Genomic DNA, 6,369 nt, shown 5'->3' on the forward strand with positions numbered 1-6,369 from the left:
ACATCTAAGACAGCTTCTGCCCTGATGGCACCATTTTCCAGCTGTTACATTAAACATTAGTCACTACTTATTTTTTAGAATTTTAAAATTAATATTTGTTATGATTCTACCTTTAATTGATACTCCACTCATTCAGTAGGGCACCTACTAGGTGACAGGTGCTAAGTCAGATCTGGGAACAAATAAGATCCGACCAGTGAAAAAGAATTGTGTTTCCTGATCTTGTAAAAAGTACAGCTAATTGGTCACTGAAACCTTGAGAAAGGCACATGAGGATATACTTGCCAGCTTTTACTTTAATGGTAATTTTAAACAGAATCTCATTACCAGGAATTTCACAAGCTAGTTGCCAAAACTAAAAAAAAAAATTTTTAATTATTTCAATAACAAAAGTCGAAGAACATTATGAATAACAAACAGTACAATCTAGGGAACAGAATAAAGTGATTTCTACAGTGAACCAAGTAAAAAGGAGGTGGGACCATCAGCAGCCTAAATTGCCTGATATACACACACAGCTAAACGTCTTAGGCCAGCTCTCAGGGTGGCTTTCTGAGCTGAAGAACTTAGTCCACACTTCCTTAGTGCTAATTAGAAGCAGATGAATATATTTACACGTAAATCTAGTTGATTCTTTCTATTTGCAGCACATGGAATTAGCCACTGCTGAATCCATGTCCCCACAGGAAATGCAAGGTGGGTTGATCCAAGCCTCTGGTCACAATATTTTTGTCAATAGATCAACCTTGTTTTATGTGTATCTCTGTTTAAAGACATCTTCTTTAATATATGGTTTGGTTGTTGATTTACTAGCATTGAACTCATGGCTGACAGCATTATAACTCATGCCTGAATAAAGTTCATTTAACACAGGTATTTGCTCCTTGAGGTACAGCAAAGCCTTCTTGCCCTTAGGAACACTGAACAGCACTTCAGCACTCTTCTTGGGGGCCATTTAAACAGTAAAATCACAAAAATGCAAAAACAGGGCACTAAATAGACCATGAGAAGAACACTTGTTTACAGTGTGTGAGCTGAACCAAGGAGGCAGAGCACCATCTTGCTCAACCTTACCAGGGACCCTGTGCATCAGGTGACTCAAAGTTTTTGCTGCTGTGTTCAAGTCCATGACCATAAAACCCTGTAAGTGTTTATTTGGGGTTTACAAATAAATTTTAGTGAGTAGGTGAATTCACAAATACAGATTAACAAAAAAATTCAATTGTATATGAACAAGATTGTCAAGACATTTTTAAACTTTTTACCATGAAAATGTTCAAACATACACCTAAAGTAGAAAGAACATTTTTTTTTTCTATCTGAATCTCTCTCTTTTTTTAATTGTCTCCATGGCCTACGTAGTTGAGAAGATGAAATTTGTGCTTGTCGTTTTCAGATAATAGACATATTAGCACATCCCTGGCTGGGTAGCTCAGTTGGTCACAGAAGAAGTTACTGGTTCAATGCCCAGTCAGGACACATACAAAAACACATTGATGTTCCTGTCTCTCTCCCTCTCTTCCTTATTCTCTCTCTAAAGTTAATAAGACAAATATTAAAAAGAAAAATAAATATTAGCACATAGCCTCTCTGGCTGATAAGCCTATGACCTTCTATTTGCACAGTTGAGTTCTTTGAGAATCAGTAATGAACAGAAACCATACTGCAAATGTTATAATGAGCAAACAGGAGTATCGATGAAGGAGAACTGGTTGTGGCATAAATACATTTTAAAAAATAAGCCTTTTATTTGGAAAAATACAGAGATTAACGGGTAAAAAGAAAATTTATTCATCAAGGATACGTGGATACATCATGTTAGCTAGAGTCCTAAATGAGACTAAGGTTACCAGCATTCCACTGATGAGGAAGTAGAAGTTATCCATGTTTGAAAGCCATTGTGGTGGACACTAGACAAGCTAACATACTGTGGAAAACTGATCCAAGAAAGCTGGCTTATGTTGGTGTCCTAGTTGGAAATATCGGAAATCCAAGTATGGGCCAGATAATGTGAAATTATTGTTTTGAGACTACTATAATTTTAAGCAGACACCTCTTTATTCTGAATGTCACAATGCCAACTGCCAAAAATAAAGAAAATTATGATAATGATAATAAAAACCAAATTGGTAAGAAAAAAAATCCTTGGTTTTGGGTAAATAAAGATTCTTTTTCTGTTTCACATTTATCTGTTTTTAGATGTGATATAAAATGTCACAGCTTAGTAAGTTCTCCTATCATAAAGTCCCAGAAGTAATTCTTAAACTGCTTTGTTTTCAGTCTCACATTCCTGAAATGAATAGAGAAGTTGAAATATCTGCCACATGCATGCAATTTGAGGCCCCCGAACACATACCTTAGCAGACTTTGAAAGACTGACACATTCTTAACTGAAGACCATTTGTATTACCTTTTCCTCTTCTGTGCACAGCATTCTCTGTAGCAAGAAAATGTATCACATGTCGTATCATTTGCCCCAGACCAATTTTTCCAAGTTTCATGATTATCATCTCTATTCCTGGAACAGAACAGTCATGCAAAGTTTTCCAAAAGTAATTCAAACTTAGACTGCTAGTCACTTCCTAGAAAAGGCTGTCTTGACAACCAATACCTATTTTTCCCAACATTTCAAACTGTGTAATGAGATGTTGCTGCCCTGTCACGTGGATAGATGTTTGAGTAGGATGCAAAAGAGAAAGGTTTATACACAGCCTCAATTACCTACCCCTGCCTAGTCAGGAAAAACAGAAGTAATTGGTGTAATGGTATTGTGAAGGAAAAGGAAATGAAAATTAGGAAGCCAGGAACTAAATAAGAGACTGGCTACATGTTAAAATATGTCTCTCTAATGCATGAGATGGGGGACAGGTGGGAAGGGTGTCAGGGAGAAGTAGGCCAGGACCAGGGAGCTAGCTTCATCCTTCCTAAACCCAGGACTGGCTCACTTCCAGGGCCATTCAATCTATCTCCACCTTTCTGGCAGTTGACATTTGCTTACAACAAGGCATTTCTAAAATGCTATGATCCAAGAATGTCTTTTATTTACACTTGTGGTATTCAAGACAGACCTTGTTTCTTAATTCACATATGTAAAGACATCTTAAACTTCTCATTTTAGCATGAAGCTATATTCTGTGTTCTGATTAAAGACAGTACCTCTTGGGTTCTTTCTGCCTGGTTAATTTTAATATAAGGTTCTCCCTCAGAGAATTAGTAGTTTTGTTTCTAAAGGAAAGAGTAATAGAGAAGAGCAGGCAGGGAACCTATAACATCAACAAGGAACCGGCTGTCAAATAATCATCTAAAGCAGGGGTCCCCCAATATTTAAAGTCCTGAAAGAGAGGAACTTTCAGCCACAAATACTATACCCATCAAAGCTATCCTTCAAATATGAAGGAGAAATAAAAACATTCACAGATACAGAAAAGATGAGGGAATTTATCATCAGAAAACCCCCATTCCAGGAATTACTAAAGCGGGTTCTCCAATCAGAAACAAAGAACAAAAAAAAAAAACAGAGCCACAAGTAAAAGCTCCAAGAAGAACACAATAAAACCAAATCTAAACTGTGACAACAACAAAAAGAAAGGGGGGAGAGGATGGAGATTAACAGTAGCAAAGGACGATGGAGTGCAAAAGTACTCACAAAATAGTGCGCTACAATGAACAGGGTAGAAACCCTTTTCATTACTTAAATGTAACCACCATTGAAAAAACCACCACAGAAGCACATGAGATAAAAAAGATAGCAACAGAGGAAAGATGTATGGAATACAACCAAATAAAAACAAAAGATAGAAAAAAAAAGAGAAGGATCAAACAAGACACAAAACTAACAGAAAGCAATCTATAAAATGGCAATAGGGAACCACAAGTGTCAATAATTACACTAAATGTAAACGGATTAAACTCACCAATAAAAAGACACAGAGTAGCCCTGGCTGGTTGGCTCAGCGGTAGAGCGTCGGCCTAGCGTGCGGAGGACCCGGGTTCGATTCCCGGCCAGGGCACATAGGAGAAGCGCCCATTTGCTTCTCCACCCCTCCACCATGCTTTCCTCTCTGTCTCTCTCTTCCCCTCCCGCAGCCAAGGTTCCATTGGAGCAAAGATGGCCCGGGCGCTGGGGATGGCTCTGTGGCCTCTGCCTCAGGCGCTAGAGTGGCTCTGGTCGCAACATGGCGACGCCCAGGATGGGCAGAGCATCGCCCCCTGGTGGGCAGAGCGTCGCCCCATGGTGGGCGTGCCGGGTGGATCCCGGTCGGGCTCATGCGGGAGTCTATCTGACTATCTCTCCCTGTTTCCAGCTTCAGAAAAATGCAAAAAAAAAAAAAAAAAAAAAAAAAAAAAAGACACAGAGTAGCAGAATGGATTAAAAAATAAAATCCAACTGTATGCTGCCTACAGGAAACTCATCTAAGTAACAAGGATAAAAACAAATTCAAAGTGAAAGGCTGGAAAACAATACTCCAAGCAAATGACATCCAAAAAAAAGCAGGCATAGCAATACTCATATCTGATAATGCTGACTACAAGACAACAAAAGTACTCAGAGACAAAAATGGCCATTTCATAATGGCTAAGGGGACACTGAATCAAGAAGGCATAACAATCCTTAATATATATGCACCAAAGCCTGACCAGGTGGTGGCGCAGTGGATAGAGCGTCGGACTGGGATGCAGAAGGACCCAGGTTCGAGACCCCCGAGGTTGCCAGCTTGAGCGCAGACTCATCTGGTTTGAGCAAACAGCTCACCAGCTTGGACCCAAGGTTGCTGGCTCCAGTTGCTGGCTACAGCAGGGGGTTACTCAGTCTGCTGAAGGCCCACGGTCAAGGCACATGTGAGAAAGCAATCAATGAACAACTAAGAAGTCACAACGCACAACGAGAAACTGATGATTGATGCTTCTCATCTCTCTCCGTTCCTGTCTGTCTGTCCCTGTCTATCTCTGCCTCTGAAAAAATAAATAAATAAAAAGATTTCCTTCTATATGCACCAAACCAAGGAGCACCAAAATATATAAGACAGCTACTTATTGACCTTAAAACAAAAACTGACAAAAATACAATCATACTTGGAGACCTCAATACACCGCTGATGGCTCTAGATCGGTCATCCAAACAGAGAATCAACAACGATATAGTGGCCTTAAACAAAACACTAGAGCACCTGGATATGATAGACATCTACAGGACATTTCATCCCAAAGTGACAGAGTATACATTTTTCTCCAGTGTACATGGAACATTCTCAAGAATTGACCATATGTTGGGCCACAAAAACAACATCAGCAAATTCAGAAAAATTGAAGTTGTACCAAGCATATTTTCTGATCATAAAGCCTTGAAACTAGAATTCAACTGCAAAAAAGAGGGGGAAAAACCCACAAAAATGTGGAAACTAAACAACATACTTCTAAAAAATGAATGGGTCAAAGAAGAAATAAGTGCAGAGATCAAAAGATATATACAGACTAATGAAAATGACAATACGACATATCAGAATCTCTGGGATGCAGCAAAAGCAGTGATAAGAGGGAAGTTCATATCACTTCAGGCATATATGAACAAACAAGGGAGAGCCCAAGTGAACCACTTAACTTCACACCTTAAGGAACTAGAAAAAGAAGAACAAAGACAACCCAAAACCAGCCAAAGAAAGGAGATAATAAAAATCAGAGCAGAAATAAATGAATTAGAGAACAGAAAAACTATAGAAAAAACTAATAGAACAAGGAGCTGGTTCTTTGAAAAGATCAATAAAATTGACAAACCCTTGGCAAGACTTACCAAGGAAAAAAGAGAAAGAACTCATATAAACAAAATCCAAAATGAAAGAGGAGAAATCACCACAGACACCATAGATATACAAAGAATTATTGTAGAATACTATGAAAAACTTTATGCCACTAAATTCAACAATCTAGAAGAAATGGATAAATTCTTAGAACAATACAAACTTCCTAGACTGAGTCAAGAAGAAGCAGAAAGCCTAAACAGACCTATTAGTAGAGAAGAAATAGAAAAAACCATTAAAAACCTCCCCAAAAATAAAAATCCAGGCCCTGACAGCTATACCAGTAAATTTTATCAAACACTCAAAGAAGACTTGGTTCCTATACTACTCAAAATCTTCCAAAAAATTGAAGAAGAAGCAATACTTCCAAACACATTTTATGAGGCCAACATAACCCTCATACCAAAACCAGGCAAGGATGGCACAAAAAAAGAAAACTACAGACCAATATCTCTAATGAATACAGATGCTAAAATACTAAACAAAATACTAGCAAATCGAATACAACAACATATTAAAAAGATAATACATCATGATCAAGTGGGATTCATCCCAGAATCTCAAGGATGGTTCA

The sequence above is a fragment of the Saccopteryx bilineata genome, chromosome 3 (genome assembly GCF_036850765.1).
Source record: "Saccopteryx bilineata isolate mSacBil1 chromosome 3, mSacBil1_pri_phased_curated, whole genome shotgun sequence".
Classification (NCBI taxonomy): domain Eukaryota; kingdom Metazoa; phylum Chordata; class Mammalia; order Chiroptera; family Emballonuridae; genus Saccopteryx; species Saccopteryx bilineata.